The sequence below is a fragment of the Barbus barbus genome, assembly GCF_936440315.1.
Source record: "Barbus barbus genome assembly, chromosome: 15".
Lineage (NCBI taxonomy): Eukaryota > Metazoa > Chordata > Actinopteri > Cypriniformes > Cyprinidae > Barbus > Barbus barbus.
The window spans coordinates 24,085,603-24,104,923 of NC_136743.1; the positions used below are offsets into that span (position 1 = coordinate 24,085,603).

The 19,321-nt window shown below is 41.8% G+C and overlaps 1 pseudogene across 1 annotated transcript in view; it reads right to left on the reverse strand.

The window, feature by feature from the left end:
- Nucleotides 1–3,966: 3,966 nt before the first annotated feature.
- The window catches only part of LOC306881587 (pre-mRNA-splicing factor CWC25 homolog), a 31,500-nt pseudogene continuing 16,145 nt past the window's right edge, over nucleotides 3,967–19,321 (reverse strand). Inside the window, exons 3-7 of the transcript in view lie at nucleotides 14,507–14,626; nucleotides 14,325–14,391; nucleotides 4,609–4,820; nucleotides 4,303–4,446; nucleotides 3,967–4,081 (exon numbers count right to left, since the gene is read on the reverse strand). The product of the transcript in view is annotated as a pre-mRNA-splicing factor CWC25 homolog (transcript). The remainder of the gene's footprint in view (nucleotides 4,082–4,302; nucleotides 4,447–4,608; nucleotides 4,821–14,324; nucleotides 14,392–14,506; nucleotides 14,627–19,321) is intronic.

The following is a 19,321-nucleotide window of genomic DNA, read 5'->3' on the forward strand; positions in this document are numbered from 1 at the left end:
CCCCCCTGGGAGCCACAGAGGAGCGGACTCTGTCGGGCGCTCTTGCAGCGCGGACTCTGTCGGGCGCTCTTGCAGCGCGGACTCTGTCGGGCGCTCTTGCAGCGCGGACTCTGTCGGGCGCTCTTGCAGCGCGGACTCTGTCGGGCGCTCTTGCAGCGCGGACTCTGTCGGGCGCTCTTGCAGCGCGGACTCTGTCGGGCGCTCTTGCAGCGCGGACTCTGTCGGGCGCTCTTGCAGCGCGGACTCTGTCGGGCGCTCTTGCAGCGCGGACTCTGTCGGGCGCTCTTGCAGCGCGGACTCTGTCGGGCGCTCTTGCAGCGCGGACTCTGTCGGGCGCTCTTGCAGCGCGGGGCTGGACGGAACCAGCGGGAACTCAGGAGGGCTGGACGGAACCAGCGCGAACTCAGGAGGGCTGGACGGAACCAGCGGGAACTCAGGAGGGCGCTCTTGAAGCGCGGGGTTGCGGGGGTGCTCTGGGCTGAGGACAGCAGCAGTGCTGGGAAGAGTTGGGTGGCCGGAACATTTGGCAGGGCATGTGGAGGGTCCTGGCGAGCGGTGAGCTGGTGAGGCCGGGTTGTTCTCGGGTTGGGTTGGACGAAGATCGGTTTGACATTCTTCGACTTCGAAATCAATGCCATGTACATTGAGGACATAATTTATCAGCCCGATAAGAGAAAAACTGGACGTGGGGATATCGCAGCTGATGACATCCTTGTCCAACCCAAACCGAAAACACACACCGAGCGAGGCGTCAATCCAGCTCACCTCGTTGGAAAGCTCAAGGAACTCCTCAACATACTCTACCAACTCCCGACCATCCTGCCGCAGACACCAAAGCCTGTCTTCAGCCATAGTGTTGTTGTGGGTCCGGTCTTCTGTCACGTTCCCTCTCGGGACACAAGGAGGTGCGGAGACGTGGAAGTTCCAATAAGGTTCTTTATTAGAATCCAGCAGACAGACAGGGAGCATGGGGAGAGACGAACATCAATGACGTTTAAACCGGACACAGGGGCTAGGAAACACAGGGCTTATAAACACAGGGAAATAAGGAACAGGTGTGGACTAATCAAAACACAGGGCTAGGGACTAATTAAACTAATGAAGACAAACGAGGACAGGAACAGGAAGGCCAAATATGGGCACGGGAGGAGGGGAAACACAAGACAAGGACTGACATAATGGCACCATGGGAAAATTGGATATCATTCAAAATTCTAAATAAATTTGGACTCTGTATGCTACTACAATGCTCTGTCCAAATACCCAGACTTGCGTTCTTGGCCACTTGACAGCACGTGCACACGAGAGTAAGTACGTGCACAAGATTGTCCCAGGTCTTAAAAACCAAAGCACAGTACCCTTAACACACACTGAATCCACTCCACTCTGGAGCGGTATTTGTGAATACCATCATGCATTTTTTTATTATTTATTTGCAGAGATCTCACGAGAGGTCAGAGAAACCTTTCAAATGCAAGTTAAACATTTATAATTAGATATTACAAATAATTTGGTAGTAAAAACAGTGTTGCATGTTTTCTTGGTGCAAAGATCTGTATATTTGCAACTTATTTTTATCGCATAATTAAAAGCACCACAAATTAAATTGTGTCATCTGTTATAGGGACTACTGAACAAACATTTAAGTTTATTTTGAAGCGCAAACTATTGAAACTAAAAATAAATCTCTGTAAACACTTGCATTTTTTTACAACACTATAAGTGTCTCACATCCGTTAATTAAAAGTTCTACACACACGTGGTCTTCACGCTCACTTGAACACTTGGGTCAAATACAGGAAATACGTCATATAAGTGGTGAAGTGCAAAGACCGCAAGTGTGGGTATTTGGACAGGGCACAAATCTAAAGAGAACAGTCTTGTCATTTCTGGCCAAACTGTTCAGAAATTATACATAAAAACAGCCATTTGGTTGCTTTTCTATATTTCATATCTTTGGCACTGTGCAGGTAACCTCAGGTCATTGTCAGGTCAAACACCAAGTTTGATCTGAAGACAAAGCGTTGAGGAGATATAGCCTCATGTCCACTTTAGTGAGCTCTTCATCAAATTCATGTGCATTATACAATGATTGGGTCTATAAATTTTTTTTTACTTTTTGTCAGGATAGATTGAAGATGGTCTGTATCAATTTTGGTGAAAATCGGACAAACCATCTAGGACAAGTTCGAAAAAGTAGGCTTAACATGATATCAAATATTTAACAAAAGTTTTGATTGACAGCAGCAGTTCTTGAAACAAAGTTGTTCAGAATGAGGAAATGCAACAGATGATTTCATGTTTTTGACATTTTTGATCGCTGCAGGCCCTATAGGCCGACTAGTGTGAGTCTTTTGCTGCATCCGAAAGCTGAAAAATGCTGCCTTCGAGAGAATGTCTTCCAAGGTAGGATGGCATCAAGGCATGTCTTAATTCAGTGCTAGCTTCACTTCCAGTCTCCTGAGACACATTCATCTAATGGATTTTTGAAGGCAGCATAGATGTATCCTTCGCTGCCTTTGATATCCCACAATCTTGTGTTCTATTCTGTGACCGCTCAGCTGAGCTAAAAAATAAAGATGTTGCCTGCAATTTGTGGTTGGTCAATTTGTGTGTAAATGTTTGTTTTTGACCAACTTTTTCCATTTATAACAAAAATGTAAATAACTCCGACATAAACTGAACAAGTTTCACACAAACAGAAATGGAATAAATAGTCCATGAACTTTATTTTTTTTTGTGCCGTTCACAGACCCATCAGTACTGATGACTAGAAAAGGTTGACTTAAGACCATAGACTGTATTAAAAAAAAAAAAAAAAAGGTGGATGATGCATCTCCACTTCCTTCCATTTTAGAAAAGTGAAGCCAGAACATTCTCATTATGGCTGTTGTCATCTTGCGAAAACTGCGTCATTTGGCATCAGCCAGAGTCTGTGCAGTTGTGATCCTGAGGTGGAGCCATGGTATCAATGTCCCGCTCAAACTCCCGCAGACCAAATCGCAAGAGGCTCGTTTGAGATGCACCTAGCCTCGTCTGAAATTTAGCCGTTAATAGACTGCACTTTTCCACTCCTCCCCTTACCGCAGAAATCAAAAAAGACAGTTCTGACCTCTCAAAGTGAAACAGACACCTACCAGCTCAATGGCAGATATTGCGTTATTCACACTCATGCGCAATATTGCTAATAAAAATGATATTTCAGCTCTGTTGTTTTTATATGAAATAGGCACGATAAACAAGACACCCAAGTGCTTGCTATTTAATTCCATGTGAAAGTGTATTAAAGTAAAATTGGATGATAAATACACTTTTTTTTTTTTTTATAAATGTGATAATCACATATCTCTCACAAAGATAGCATTGTCATAGTGTTTGGGAATATTCACGCAAAATTTAAACAATCACGTGATATCAGATACAAAAATTAAACATTTGAGAGAACGCAGCATCACTGTTGTTTGAACCAATGAGCATTAAGCTGTGTTGTCAGCAAGTTGTTTCCCATCGTGCTTTTGGTCAGCGCAGCTGGGGGAGAGCAACTGTGCTCGACTGAGTGCTGTCTTGCTGTCACCAGTGATTTTTGACACAAGTCGGCATGACATCAGAACAAGGTGGACTGCCCTCAGACACATTTCTAACCGGCATGCATCTTGTGGTTTTCTGCCCTGATTTTGCGGTTTATTCAGCTTAGTGAAGCTCTTTTGACATCCATTAAAAAATAAATAAAAAAACAGCCACTGGTCTCCTTTCTGTTAGCATTAGCCGTTACGCATTTTTGGCTAAAGGTTGCAGGCTTGCCTTCTAGTGGCTTTGGTGTGGCATACTTGGTTAAGACAAAGATGTTGAGGTGATCAAGTAATTTTATTTACAACCGTGATCTAGCATCATGTTATTTAAAAGTTACAAATCTTAAAAATCTTAATACAAAAGACAGAGGTAAAAGTTTCCATGTTCTTTATGGTCTCATCTTCTCATGAAGTTCTTCTCCAGGACAGCAGGGGTCCTCTGAATAGAGTGAATGTTTCTCTTCACACGGTCTTCCAGAGAGGAGGTGGCAGCACTCTCTAGTTTCATGTCACTGCAAACAAATTTACAAATTAATTAGAGAGAAATTAATCATCATCCAAATCATTTTATGGCTGACCAAATACAATGCTTAGTGCTTTGCCCATTTGCACATTGATGACAACAGAAATAACAAAACAGACTTAAGAATACCACTGCTATAAATAAAACTACTTGGTATAACAGTAGCATTTATTTCAGGTCAATTCTGGTTTCAGTAATTTAAATACTGACTGTATGAAGCCAGCATGACGGTCCTGTTTGGCATTGTCTCTGGCCTTCTCCTGTTCCTCTTGTCTCTTGTACGTCTGCACATTATTTTGCCTTTCCACTTCTCTTTCATAGGCAAAATCCATCATTTCCCTTCTCTTCTGAATTCTATGTAGCTGACAAAACTGAATGTTTTCAACAGTAAAACAAAATAATTAAATGTATTAATGCTGAAGATTTTGATATAACTTCTGATATAGATGAATGATATAGATAAGAATAAAACATTCATGCTTGCTTTGTGGTAGACTAAACGATCAACTCATGAACATATCATACTTGCTGTAATAAGTGTATTGTCTTTGATAGCGGTCTCTGGGTCTTGATAGGCTGGGGGCTTTGGTTTTAGGTCTCTGCTCTGTCACTCTGAAGGAGTGATTGTCCCTGTCTGTTTTATGAGACAACGGGGATCGACTCCTGTCTCTTGAACTGTGATCTGTGTGGTTAGATACTGAAGAGTGATGGGATCTGTTTGCTGGTAACTGAAACAGTTAAGACAGGAATAAATCAGGCACAATAATGTATTCACAAATTTAAGATGACAAAATCATATTTGATAAAAAATTATTCTATTTACTATTTTCTTATATGTTGATTAATTCTTTAATTAAACTATCAATAAATAATAACAGTAACTTGTTATTAATCTTAATATTTTATTCAAACGTTCTCTCATAATACTTTACAAAAATAAATAACAAAACAATTTATAAAATAAAATAATTAAAAGTAAAAATGAAAAAGAAAAGAAATAAAAAAGAAATAATAGCATTAAATAATTAATAAAAGAAAAAAAAGAAAGAAAAGCAAGGAAGCAAGAAAGAAATAGGCTAACAATAACAAGAAAGAAAGAAAAAAAAAAGAAAGAAAGAGAAAAAAAGGATTAACAGGGCAGTGATTTAATGAATAGAAATGCACATTATGGCTCCACTCACAGATGCTGTTAGGGACTGACAACAGTTGCTTACAGGTGAGAGACTTGAAATGTTTTATTTATTCAGCAGATTAAAACATCTGCTTGAATACATATCTGTATCAGTATCGTAGCCAGAAACGGGACTCTGGGTGTGCATCAGAAAAACTGGGTGTGCCACATTTATTGCCAGATTAATGTGCAAACAAATCAGACTGCGTAACGTTACAGAACAGACTGGGCTGATATAACTCAGGCTCCTTACGTGCACCTCCAGATTCTTCTTGTGCTCCTCGATCATCCACAGGACAGGATACTTATTTATTTTGTGATTGCACACAATCTAAAAAAAATCTAAACATTAAATTAGTTGCATATTACAATGACCTGAGATAGTTCTGGATGTATTTTTCTTGCGCGCCCCTACAACTCCCCTCTCACTGACAGAATTTCATGTGAAATGTTCTCGCCATATTGCCGTCATTTTAGATTCCGACTTGTAAAAGCATTCCCGTCCTCGTCCTTTTTATGAGCCATTTTCCGAAGCTTTCTCGCTCCTCAAGACAGCCATCGACAATCACATATAACAGCTCTTTAACTGCGCTATAGTTTCTAGTCAAACGCGCTCAAGCCACTAGCCTAATCATTAACTACACACACGTCAAACTCCTTTTAGTCAAGTACAATTTATGTTACAATATATTTTAATAAGACTGAATTTGTATTTAACCTGATGATCACAGGTTTCTAAGTTTCTAATTATAACCGCCACGGTTATTCACATAACGAACAAATTATACAGCAAGCAAGAACAGAACATTTACATTATCAAATAATAATTACTGAGCCTAGCGTGAGTGTAATCACTCTAAAAAAGCTCCAGTTATAATCAGTGATGCTGTATATACAAAGTAGATATACCAGAGTGCAGAATTCAGTCAGTCAGGAACACTCCAGCGTTCCAGCGACGAGATGACTCCTCTGACTTGCCAAAATCAACAGAATCGTGTGATTGGTTATAATGTAAAACGCTGTAAAAACTCTTGAAAACAAATGCACCATGCAGAGATTTAATTTAAATCCTGCAATAGACTTGACTTTTTCATTTAATTTTCACTTTATTCGTGACACACGCTCCGCAGATTTTTAAGTCATCTGTAAGTACTTGTTCATGTATACGAAGTAAAAAAGCTAGTATTTTTGTAAACAATCAAACAAGAAAGAAAAAAAAAAAAAAAAGAGAATTTGCCATTGTTCCACACTGCTGATGTTTCGGGCATTGCCACAGCTGCCTCTTTTAGATGAATATGCACTGTATATCAGTGTGTGCACATATCAACTTGATAATAAGCCTATATCGCGCTTACTGCATGACATGCAGGCGCCCGTGCAATCCCTTGCATTTTTTTCCCCCTGCGAAATAACTTTTTCGGATTTACTTATGTACACTCCTGACAACACCAAAAGGTTGTGCTTTTGTAAAATAGAGAAAATTAACTAGATGCGCTTTCTTACATCTCATACGGTCACCGTGAAATGGAGCGCGTCACTGCAATGAACCGGCTACATGCCTCACAAAGAAATCAATAGAAAGCCTGAAATGTCTACTAAATAAAAAAATAAAAAAATTCTAATTACATAGCTGGAATGAAAAGGTGCATTTCTCTATTCAAGACACGTTCATGTGGAGATGTGCGAGTGCAGCGTCGGCATTTGGCAACTTCATCTTTTCAGCTGACACTGACTGAGAAGAAAGCACTAGTTTATTAACAAATAATTAATGTTTTATTTCCACCCAACACATTCATAATCATTACTTTTGCCGGTGCAAGCTTTATAGGCGCAATTGAGTGCCGAATAGGTTATAGCCTACGCATATATGTTAAAGGATGGTTAGGTTATTATATTAAATCAAGTTAATATAAACGTGTGACTAGTTGACTAGAAAAATCTTTAGTCGGGGGCAGGCCTACTTGGCACAAGGAACCGATACGTTTTTAAAATAAAATGCTGTGACATTTCGAAAAGTGCGCCTGCTAATCACATCACGTTATATTGCGATGCAGCATGCGTAATGAGTTAAATGTTTTTATCTCATTTTTTATGTGTGGGGATGATATGGGGGTGCTTTGGTCTTTCTTAGGGGTGCTGGAGCACCTGCTTGACCCTCCCTAGCGCCGCTTATTACGATTATAATAAATAATTCTGCATCTAGTTTTAGGTGTGGGTGGCACCGGCACACACGTGGCTACGCCCCTGATCTGTGTGAATGAACAGCTGAAGTCACAACCACATTCAGGACATTAGAGCAACAGAATCAAAAATGGCGTCATAACACTGGGAAGTTTTATCACAGTTGACAGCCCATTTTTAATAAAGGAGCCCAGTCGAGGCTTGTCCAATCCAACACACTGTTAAACAACTAACAACGACTTTAAATGCTTTGTTTGTGAGTGCACGCGCGTCTCAAAGAGCTCGTGTGATCTCGCCCACAGCACTGACGGCAGCTCCAGTGAATCTTAAGATGAACGCAAATAATTTCTCCGTCTATGTGGGTGAATTAAACCCGTCGTTATTATATAGGCAACTCGATGTCCCGTGCTGTTCCGTTCATTCAGCGCAGCTTTGAATGCAGTTGTGAATCCTGACAAATGTAAAGGCGTCAGTTCGGCTATATACGGTTCTGACCGTCATATAATAATAATAATGCTCTATGAACGCAACTCTATGAAGTGATATTGCCATACTAGCCTTTACCTTCTGCTCTAGAGTCTTGTTTTGTGTTAAACATGGCAGAAAAACAGTCTTAAGTAGGGATAACTGCAGGCTCGCGCAATGGGTGTGGCTAAAGGTGCAACTCCTCGACGCATTCCATGCTAATCGACGTAATCGATGATGTCAACGAATCGCTGCAGCCCTAATTCGTACCGAACCGTCATGGTACGGGCATCTCGGTTCGGTGCGTGAGGCCTTACAACGAAATACAGGCAAATCACCCCAATCCAGAAGGGGGCATCCCCAGCAATGCAACGCTGTTTGATAACCGCCAGCAGAGGAACAGCGAATGCCGTGAGTTGCGCGCTTGAAAACAAAGCCCACTAAACAGTGACCATGTGCTGATTCTGAACGCGTCTCTCACATAGACTACAAAGGAGTATACTTTAAAGGCTTTAAAGAAATAGAGTTTGTGCTCTTGTATCTACCTCTCTCATTCGGCACAAATCCAAATATTCCATAATATTCCCATATTTGCGATGTAATGTATCTGAATGCTAAACTATTATTAATGTAAATTATAGGCTTTGTACTTCAGTCGTGTTCCAACGGTGACACAGAGGCGGGCGCGCTGATGTTTGTATTTTATTTTGATAAAGTACAAACTTTAGCAATGCTGGAACTGATGTGTGTGTGTGTGTGTGAGACGCGATCACTTCAACTGTTTCCTTATACCAGCAGAATCAACTTACACTTAACACTTATCGTCTTAATAATGCATCAGTGTATAAAGGTCTGCTTTTATTTGTGTACACTCACAATGAAAACAAAATCATTTGAGTTTTCTGTGAACAAATTAAGCCGGTCACAAAACTGAACTGAAACTCAGTATATATAGGCCGTTACGTGTCACACCGTTTTTTCCCTTTGTTTACCTGTTAACTAAATCAAATATATTTCAAGAATTTATTCATTGTATGTATATGTACTGCAGATTATATATATAATGTAATATAATATTTAGTATTACTACTGTACTACTCTGTTCAAAATAAAAAGAAACCGAGCATAGTAGATCTGTAGTTTTTTTTTTCCTGTTGTACCGAAATAGTATCGAATATTATTTTGCGTGAGGTTTATAACCATAGTGAAAGCAACAATAGATATTTTACTCCGATCTTGAAAATAAATGAAAGCAAACTTGTTAAAACTGTGAACTCGATAAGATGGCGCCGGTGAGATCGGCTGCCGTCACGACTGCTCCGACCAAACTTTGTCTTTTTTTTGTTATTTTTTCGTATTGTTAACTATAAACACCGGTTTCTTTTTGTAAGATGGCCATTCTTACATACGACAGGGCCACTCTTATTTCTATTGGTGCACAATGCACTAACCTTTCGCCGATTTTGAACCCGGACCCATCCTGGCCAAGCGAGATCCTGAGGAGGAACAAAGGACGCGACCCGTACCGGCGTCCTCGAGGGAAACGAGCCGGCGTCAGGAACAGGCTGAGGGCTCGCGCACACCGCGCTCCCTTACCAAGTGTCCTGCTCGCCAATGTCCAGTCGCTGGATAACAAACTCGATGACCTCAGGGCAAGAGTCAGGTTCCAGAGGGACATTCGGGACTGCAACCTTCTCTGCTTCACCGAGACATGGCTGAACCCAGCGGTACCAGACCACGCCATCCAGCCGGCCGAGTTCTTCTCGGTTTACCGCATGGACAGAACGCTGGACTCGGGGAAGACTAGGGGAGGTGGAGTATGTCTGATGGTGAACGAACACTGGTGCAACAGCGCAAGCATTGTTCCCCTCTCACGCTCCTGCACACCGAATCTTGAACTTCTGACCATCAAATGTCGCCCTTTTTATCTCCCTCGGGAATTTAGCTCGGTCATCGTCAGTGCCGTTTATATTCCACCTCAAGCGGACACGGACACTGCGATATGGGATTTACATGAAACACTACACCTTCACCAGACACAGCACCGGGACGCCGCATTCATTGTTTTGGGAGATTTCAACAGTGCCAACCTCAAGCGTGCACTGCCGAACTTCCATCAGCACATCAGCTGCCCCACCAGGGGCGAAAGGACATTAGATCACTGTTACACCCCATACAAGAACAGCTACAAGGCACAGTCACAACCACCGTTTGGGAAATCGGACCACGCCGCCATCTTCCTCATGCCTGTTTACAAACAGAGGCTGAAACAGGAAGCCCCGGTGCAGAGGGAGGTCCAACGCTGGACGGACCAATCGGTGGCCGCTCTGCAGGACGCGCTAGATGACGCAGACTGGGACATGTTCCGGCGCAGCTCTGATGACGTCAGCTTGTTTACGGAAGCGGTTGTGGGATTTATAGAGAAACTAATGGATGATACGGTGCAGAAAACCATCATCAGGACGTTTCCCAACCAGAAGCCGTGGGTGGATAAAACCATCCGCGACGCCCTGAGATCCCGCTCCGCTGCCTACAACACAGGGCTCATCACCGGGAACATGGATGATTACAAGGCTGCATCTTACAGCGTGCGCAGATCGGTGAAGGAGGCGAAGCAGCGCTACGGGAGGAAACTAGAGTCGCAATTCCAACATGGCGACTCTAGGAGCCTGTGGCAGGGACTTAGAACCATCACGGACTATAAAACACCACCCTCCAGATCGGGGAATGCGGACGCCTCTCTGGCTGACGAGCTGAACACTTTTTATGCTCGCTTCGAGGCTGCAGCTAATCACGCTAACGGCGCTAGCAGTGCTAACTGCATGCACGCTGAGGAAGCCGGTGAGGACAACGTATTCACCATCACGGAGCATGACGTGAGGAGGGCATTCAAGAGAGTGAACATCAGGAAGGCAGCAGGACCAGATGGCATCACAGGTCGGGTTCTGAAGGCCTGCGCTGACCAGCTAGCACCGGTGTTCACCGAGATCTTCAACCTCTCCCTGGAACAGTCCATAGTCCCCTCATGCTTTAAGCAGTCCACCATTGTTCCTGTCCCCAAGAAACCGCAGCCCACCTGCCTAAACGACTATCGCCCTGTAGCCCTCACATCAGTGGTGATGAAGTGCTTTGAGAGACTGGTCAGAGACTTCATCATTGCATCACTACCAGACACACTGGATCCACTACAGTTTGCATACAGACATAACCGCTCCACGGAGGATGCCATCTCACACCTCCTCCACACCACAACAAGTCACCTGGACTGCAGAAAAGGGAATTATGTAAAAATGCTGTTTGTGGACTACAGTTCAGCGTTTAACACCATAATTCCCTCCACACTCACCTCCAAGTTGGAGGTCCTTGGTCTCAGCACATCCTTGTGCCAATGGATCTCCAGCTTCCTGAAGGACAGACAGCAAGCCGTACGGATGGGTAAACACACCTCATCCTCCATCACCCTAAGCACCGGAGCCCCTCAAGGTTGTGTTCTGAGCCCCCTGCTGTACTCACTGTACACTTATGACTGTGTGGCCACTTCCAACTCCACCACCATCATTAAGTTTGCTGATGACACTGTTGTGTTGGGCCTGATCTCAGACAACGACGAGACGGCCTACATACAGGAGATTAAGAACCTGGAGAGTTGGTGCCAGGTGAATAGTCTACACCTGAACATCAGCAAAACTAAGGAGCTGATAGTGGACTTCAGTACGAAGCAGGAGCGGTCGTACCAGCCGATCACGATCAGCGGGACTCCAGTGGAGAGAGTGGACAGCTTCAGATACCTGGGTGTTCACATCACGCAGGACTTGACTTGGTCCTGTCATACCAGCACCCTGGTGAAGAAGGCCAGGCAGCGTCTGTACCATCTGAGACGCTTAAAGGACTTTAGACTTCCCTCTCGGGTGCTTAAGACTTTTTACACCTGCACCATCGAGAGCGTCCTGACGGGCAGCATCACTTCCTGGTTCGGGAACTGCACTATGCAGGACAGACGAGCCCTCCAGAGGGTGGTGCGTTCAGCGGAACGTACCATTCACACCGAGCTCCCTAACCTGCAGGACATCTACAGCAAGCGGTGCCTGACCAGGGCCAGGAAGATAGTGAAGGACCTCAGCCATCCCAACAATGGACTCTTTTCTCTGCTGCGTTCAGGGAGACGCTTCCGCTCCATGAAGGCGAACACAGAGAGAATGAGGAGGAGCTTCTTCCCGCAGGCCATTCGGAGTCTTAACCTCTCTCCACTCTAATCACATCACCCCACACTTCCACTTTGCACATTTTTCAAGTACAATCTGCACTAATTTGTAGAAGGTTACGAAAGGATAAATGAGTGGGACTTACATGCCATTTGTCTTTGTCTTTAGTATCCTTTTACTCACTTATACACTTTACTGCACTGCACAGCACAGCACACGGACACTTTATCACTGACATACACTTTACTTTTTATAGAATCTATATAGAATCAAATTCTATTTTTTATTCTCATATCTATTTGTTATTTTATTTTATTGCTAGTTTATTCTGTATATATGTTTACTGTACTTTTTCTATTTTGTATTTTTGTAAACTTGAGGTTTTTCTAATTTTGTTGGACAATTTGTTGGACAGTCGTACAATACATTTCACTACATGTCGTACTACGTATGTATATGTATGTGACAAATAAAATTTGAATTTGAATTTGAACTCACCATGGATGCTGGTTCGTAGTATCACTCACTTACTCAAAACTTTTCAGTCCATTCACATTTTAAAAATCTATTGTCCGTGTCCACTGTTCTTTACTTCACACTTGCCATGTTTTTGCGGTCACATAGTACTAGTGATGTTACATTCGTGAATGAATCGTTCTTTTTGAACGAATCTTTTAAGTGAACAAATCGTTCTCGTTCACGTAATCCATTGACTCATATTTCTCGTTCACTGAAATTCCTCCCTCCACAGCAGCACGGCGCTATTAGCTCTTTGGACTGTTTCATCATGTCAAAGAATGACTAAACCTCGAGCCAATAGCCTTCGAGTATGAGATGTGACGGAGCATGTGATTTCTTTAATGTAGTGAACGAATACACCCTTCACTGACCGATTTGCTTCCGAGTCTGAACGAGAGAGAAATCTCGTTCGTGAATGAGTTGAATGAACTGGTACATGTCGTTCGTGAATGAAAAGAACCAGTTGTTGAACGATAATAGAGGCGAACAGAGCTCGACCCGTGTAGTTTGGCATATTTTCAGCAAAGAAAGAAATTTACACTTTACCATTGTAATGAAACGATTGGATCTACTGAATGAACATGCCCATCACTGACCGAGTCGCTGTTTTGAGTCTGAATGAGAGAGAGATCTTGTTCGTGATCGAACTGAATGAACTGGTACATGTCGTTCATGAACGAATGTGGTCGGTCATTTGAGTCAGTCTCATTCAGCAATCAGCAGAAAGCAGATGCAAAGCGCAGTTATATGTACTGTGCACAGTTGTTTACATATTCATATTTAACTTACAGAACATAACTCCACGACACGTTAAACATAATCCCAGATTTATGAATGCGCAAGTCTGCCCAAACAATTAAAATGTTAATGCTTGTGCTTTGGTCATCTGACCACGTATTTAGATTTATTTAATGGGTAGATTAGGCACACATTTTAATTAATCTATATCAGTTTTTTTTTTTAGCAAGTATACGTTCGTTGACTTATACATAACACATAAGATACTCTTTTTCGCCACCTGCTGGCGTATTTATGTAATATGAAGAAATGGTGAACGAATCAGTGAACGAATCTGAACAAATCATTTTGGTGAACGAACTGAAAATGAATGAATCTCTTGAAAGAATCAAAGTTTCCATCACTAATCTACACTGGATGCGACAAAGCATTGTAAATCATTTGAACTTTGTGTCAGTCATAAATAGAATGAGTCAGCAGTTTACTGTCGGGATTTGTCGCGCAGCGCTGCACCGCATCCAGTGTAGACAGCATCACTGATTATAATAAGTTCTATTGTATTTTGTTGCGTCGCGCTGCTGGTGTAGACACGATGTAAAGTAATGTCGCTTTCTGATGCTGTGTTTGAATATTCATGCCACATTATTTGAAATTAGCGTGGACCAAACATTTTTCTCTCGCGGGCCACATGTGGCCCATGGGCTGCCTACTGAGGAACCCTGTACTGAAGTGTTACCGATATTACCAGATCAATGTTAAGCAGTGGTGTGGATGTCATAAGTAAATGAATTTGGTTATGCAGATCCAGTAACTATTTTAATCATCCATTACTGAGGTCAGCATAACTGAAGGCACTTAATTTAATATTTAATATAAAAAAATTTAAATGTTTAATAATAAAAATCCAAAAGAAACATGACAGCAGGGTAGCAGGTAGCCAGGCAGAAATTATTCACTTGAAGTCCATAGTCGGATTTGTGATGTCTCTTAGAGGTTGTGACATTTGATTGTTTCTCTTTTGACCTGGTTGGCAAAACATACACAATGTTAAATAACTTATTTAAATTAGGTATGCTATCTCTCAAACAGGGAGCAAAGTGAGATTTGAAATAAAAGGAATTTGTAAAAGAAAATGTACCCATTTTTTGTGTCATCCTCATCGGAGCTTGAACTCCTCTTTCTGTGCTTTTTCTCCTTCCTCCTCTCTTTACTTCTTTTTTTGTTTCCTCTTTTTATCCTTCTCAAGATTGTGACGCAACTGTTGAAAAAAAGTGAAAAAGCCTTTTTTTAAATTTAATTCAACTCCTGAATTTGAACTGAGGTAACAACATACATTATTACAAGTAGAATTAGATTTAAGTACAATTTGAGTAGAATTTATTTAATAGAGAAGTTCATTTAGACACAAACAAATTTAAGTAGTCTAACATCATATTTAGTAAATTAACATTAATTTTGTGGACCAGAGTGAAATGCTTATTTCCCAGAACGCCATTAACTAGGGATGGGCATTAATCACAGTGCCACCCAGTGCATTTAGTTATAACTGAGTTCTAGTTTGCGTGCTTAGATTTGATCATGGATGCCCTGCATTTATGCAGAGCCGTTGAGAAACAGAGTTGAGGAATGTGGAAGTAACGCGTGTCATGGAGCAGACAATAGTTCCAACATTAAAGCCCATTCATTTCAGTGTTTCTCAAGCAGACTTGCCAGAATGTTGAAGAAATTACATAATTTTTTGACACATTAGTTGACCTCTTGGAAATCTGCCCAGTAGAGCTATTTTATGAAGCGTGTTATAGTTAATGTTTATCATTAGACAATAGACAGTTATACTCTAATTGCAGTTAGATAATGAGAAAAACCTTAATAATGACCATAACCAGATGTTAGTTGTCATATTTTTAAGTTTTTAGTCTTTCTGCAATCTTTCTCTCCCTAGGAGGTTCGCTGAATGCAATTTGTTGCCTTGTTTTTTACACTTTTTATTGGGATACAGTCCGTTTTTGTTTTCCTTTTTTAATATTCACTATACATATATGCAAGCAACATATATAGGGGGCAGTCGTGGCCTAATTGATAGAAAGTTGGAATTGTAACCCGAAGGTCGCGGGTTCGAATCTCAGGTCCGGCAGGAATTGTCGGTGGGAGGAGTGAATGTCCAGTGCTCTCCCACCCTCAATACCATGACTGAGGTGAGACCCTTGAGCAAGGCACCGAACCTCCAACTGCCCCCTGGGAGCTGCAGCATTGGCTGCCCACTGCGCTGGGTGTGCGCACTTGGATGGGTAATGCAGAGCACAAATTTCGAGTATGGGTCACCATACTTGGCCTCACGCCACTTGTAATATTTTTTATATTTATGTATATGGGTTGTTGACGTGGCATGGCATTTTCCCTGTCCCAGAAGATAAAAATTTATATAAATTAATAATTATTTTAAGTGCAGTAAATGGTTAAACATGTATTTGTCCTGCATGGACCTGTTGTTATCAAAACTGCAATTTTATTAGATTTCTTTTTAATTTTGAGCTAAATCTCAAAATTGTACTATGGTGTGACTGTCCAAAGCATGGTTCAATAAATTACAACTTTTATAAATGAAAAAGAAAAGCATAAAAATGTTAAACACCTTATTACTTGTGCATAATTGCATAAGTGTCTATGTTAGTATATGGCATCATTTTTTTCATCCATTTATTTCTGAAAGCGTAGGAATTTGATACATTTTGTCTTTGAAAACCATGTCCTATGGTGTGACACCATATCCTGATTGACATCCCCATGACGTGCAGAAAGGAGGAGCTCCTAAGAGAACAATGCAGAAAGTAAATACAGGGTGGGCCATTTATATGGATACACCGTAATAACATGGGAATGGTTGGTGATATTAGAGTCCTGTTTGTGGCATATTAGTATATGTGAGGGGGCAAACTCCTCAAGATGGGTGGTGACCATGGTGGCCATTTAGAAGTCGGCCATCTTGGATACAACTTTTGTTTTTTCAATAGGAAGAGGGCCATGTGACACATCAAACTTATTGGTAATGAAGGTGAGAATATTCGTTGCGTGCTTGAGGGTGGGAACGTATGCTTGTGTATATGTGTGCTTGTTCGTCTACGTCTATGTGTCAGGTCGGGCCTTAGACTCCACCTCACTCATCATCTCAGTCGACCCCCACCCCACCACCATGCCCTGCCGGTGGAGGATGCCGCCGGTGCATTGGTGGTTTCTCGCGCCGGGGTAGGATGCTCGGGTGAGCGCTGGCCCACTCTCGGCGGTCGCTTGGCGGGGCCTGGCCCTACTGGCCTTGCTGGGCCCCGGTTGGGGGGTGGGGGGCCCTTGGATCTCCGGGCCCAGGGCTCGGTCTGCCCTGGTATGGTCGGCTGCCGGCGGAGCCTGCGGGCTTGCCGCCACGGCACCCTGGGGTGTCTACACTGTGGCTGTCGGATGTCCCACCTTCGGGCTCTCCTCTGCCCTTTTCTGGGTGGGGGCCGCAGTTGTCCCTGCGGTGGTTCCCCTGGGGGTCCCGTGCCCTGGGGGCCCTCCGGATGTTTGGGGCCTGGGTCTCTTCCATGCCTGCTTCATGCCTTGCGGGATGGGGCTGTTGTTCCCCACACACACACTATTAAACATTTACATGGAGGAACCTTATGAACACAAGCGCGCTCACACACACAGGTGTACACTCAAGCATTCACATTGGTGTAAAAACGGGTGCTCACAGACACACATTGTTCTGATCTGCTGTTGCTTCAAAACTTATTTTGTAATATTAGTTATGCGTGTTGCTCAATAACATTTAACATTTAGAATTTATTGTGATTCATACAGATGTTGGTTGTTGCTGCAGTTTCTCTGATGTTGTGTCTTCTGTTGTGTCTTCTGTTGTTTTCTCTTTTTGTCAGCAGGTATCGAAGCAAATTGTCTGTTTTTTTTTTTTTTTTTTTTTTGTCTTGTTTTTTCCTCTCTCTCTCTCCCCCTTCTCTGTTGACTTTATCCACAATTTTTTATTTTTTATTTTTTTTTTTTTTTTTTATTATTATTATTATTTTTATTATTATCATTATAATTATAATTATTATTTTTTTTTTATTATTATTATTATTATTATAATTTTTTTTTTTTTTTTTTTATTTATTTATTTTTTTTCTCTCTCTTGTTTCCTCTGTCCCCTGGTCTTGTCGGTCATAGTATGGTTAAATAAAAGGGTATATAAAATTTAATTAATTAATAAAAAATAAATAATATAAAAAAAAAAAAAAAAAAAAAAAAAAAAGAGGCTGTGAATGATGATAGCATAACTACACATACGTACTGTCATGTGTTATCTGTGTTACTGACAGGCCAAAAAAAAAAAAAAAAAAAAAAAAAAAACTTATTGGTAATGTCACAAGAAAAACAATGGTGTGCTTGGTTTCAACGTAACTTTATTCGTTCATGAGTTATTTACAAGTTTCTGACCACTTATAAAATGTGTTCAATGTGCTGCCCATTGTGTTGGATTGTCAATGCAACCCTCTTCTCCCACTCTTCTAAGGGGGTCAGATCGGGAGACCTTAGGGGCCATTCAACTGGCCCACGACGACCAATCCACTTTCCAGGAAACTGTTCATCTAGGAATGCTCGGACCTCGAATCATTGCTAGGCGCCGCCAACAGACGCCGAATGGCGCCGTCGGTGTGCCTACGCTCATAGAAAATGTATATGAACTTTAAAGATTTGTAGGGCACAATGCTGCTCTTCTCGTCCAGTGTGCGACCAGCTTCAGTCATCTCTCCTTACTCTATGTGGTAAGTTAAATTTTATGTACAGTAACACCGTTGGCAATCGTTATTTATTTTCCTTGCCGTTCTGAATATAGATTTACGGGCACACCCCCAAACTCCAACCCCCACCCCCGATGTCATCGTCCATCGCAATGTTTCACTGCAGACATCGTCCGATGCCAATTTTGTAGACATCGCCCAACCCTAGTCTTCATCCCTCCTGGGGTGGTGCCGCTCTTCTCTCTAGAAATATGGCACATAGTCTTAGAGTTCATACTTGACTAACTGGGGCCCAGGTCAGGAAGCAGACAGACTGGATAAACCGACCGTCTGCAAGCCGCCTTACGTCACAGAAGTCAGTTAATTCTCAGCACATAGAGACTCTTTCACCTAGATATCACACTATAGAGACTGTGTCTGTTCCCCGAACTAGAAAATACAAAAAAACGTCCAAACCAATTTATGAGTAACAACTTAATTGATGTTCAACAAATGAAAAATGTATATAACACATGATAAAGCTTGGCTTATGGTGCTTCATATAACATTATCTAGAGAAAAAAGTATTAATGATAAATCCCACGTGATGTTTGTACTGGCTACTGTATACAGGCCACCAGGGCACCATACAGACTTTATTAAAGAATTTGGTGATTTTAGAGTTAGTGCTGGCTGCAGATAAAGTCTTAATTGTGGGTGATTTTTATATCCACATTGACAATGAAAAAGATGCATTAGGATCAGCATTCATATACATTCTGAACTCTATTGGGGTTAGACAACACGTGTCAGGACCTACTCATTGTCTAAATCATACTCTAGATTTAATACTGTCAACATGGAATTGATGTTAATGGTGTTGAAATTCTGCAGCAAAGCGATGATATATATCAGATCATTATCTAGTCTTGTGTAAACTCCATATAGCTAAAGCTGTAACTTCTACTCCTTCTTACAAATATGGTAGAACCATCACTTCTACCACAAAAGACTGCTTTGTTAGTAATCTTCCTGAATTATCTCAATTCCTCAGCATATCCAACACTATCGACCACAACATTCTTTTGAATAGACTAGAACACTTTGTTGACATTAGTGGAAGTGCATTAGCATGGTTCAAATCGTACTTGACCGCCATTAATTTGTGGCAGTGAGAGAAGAGGTATCATATCGATCACAAGTGC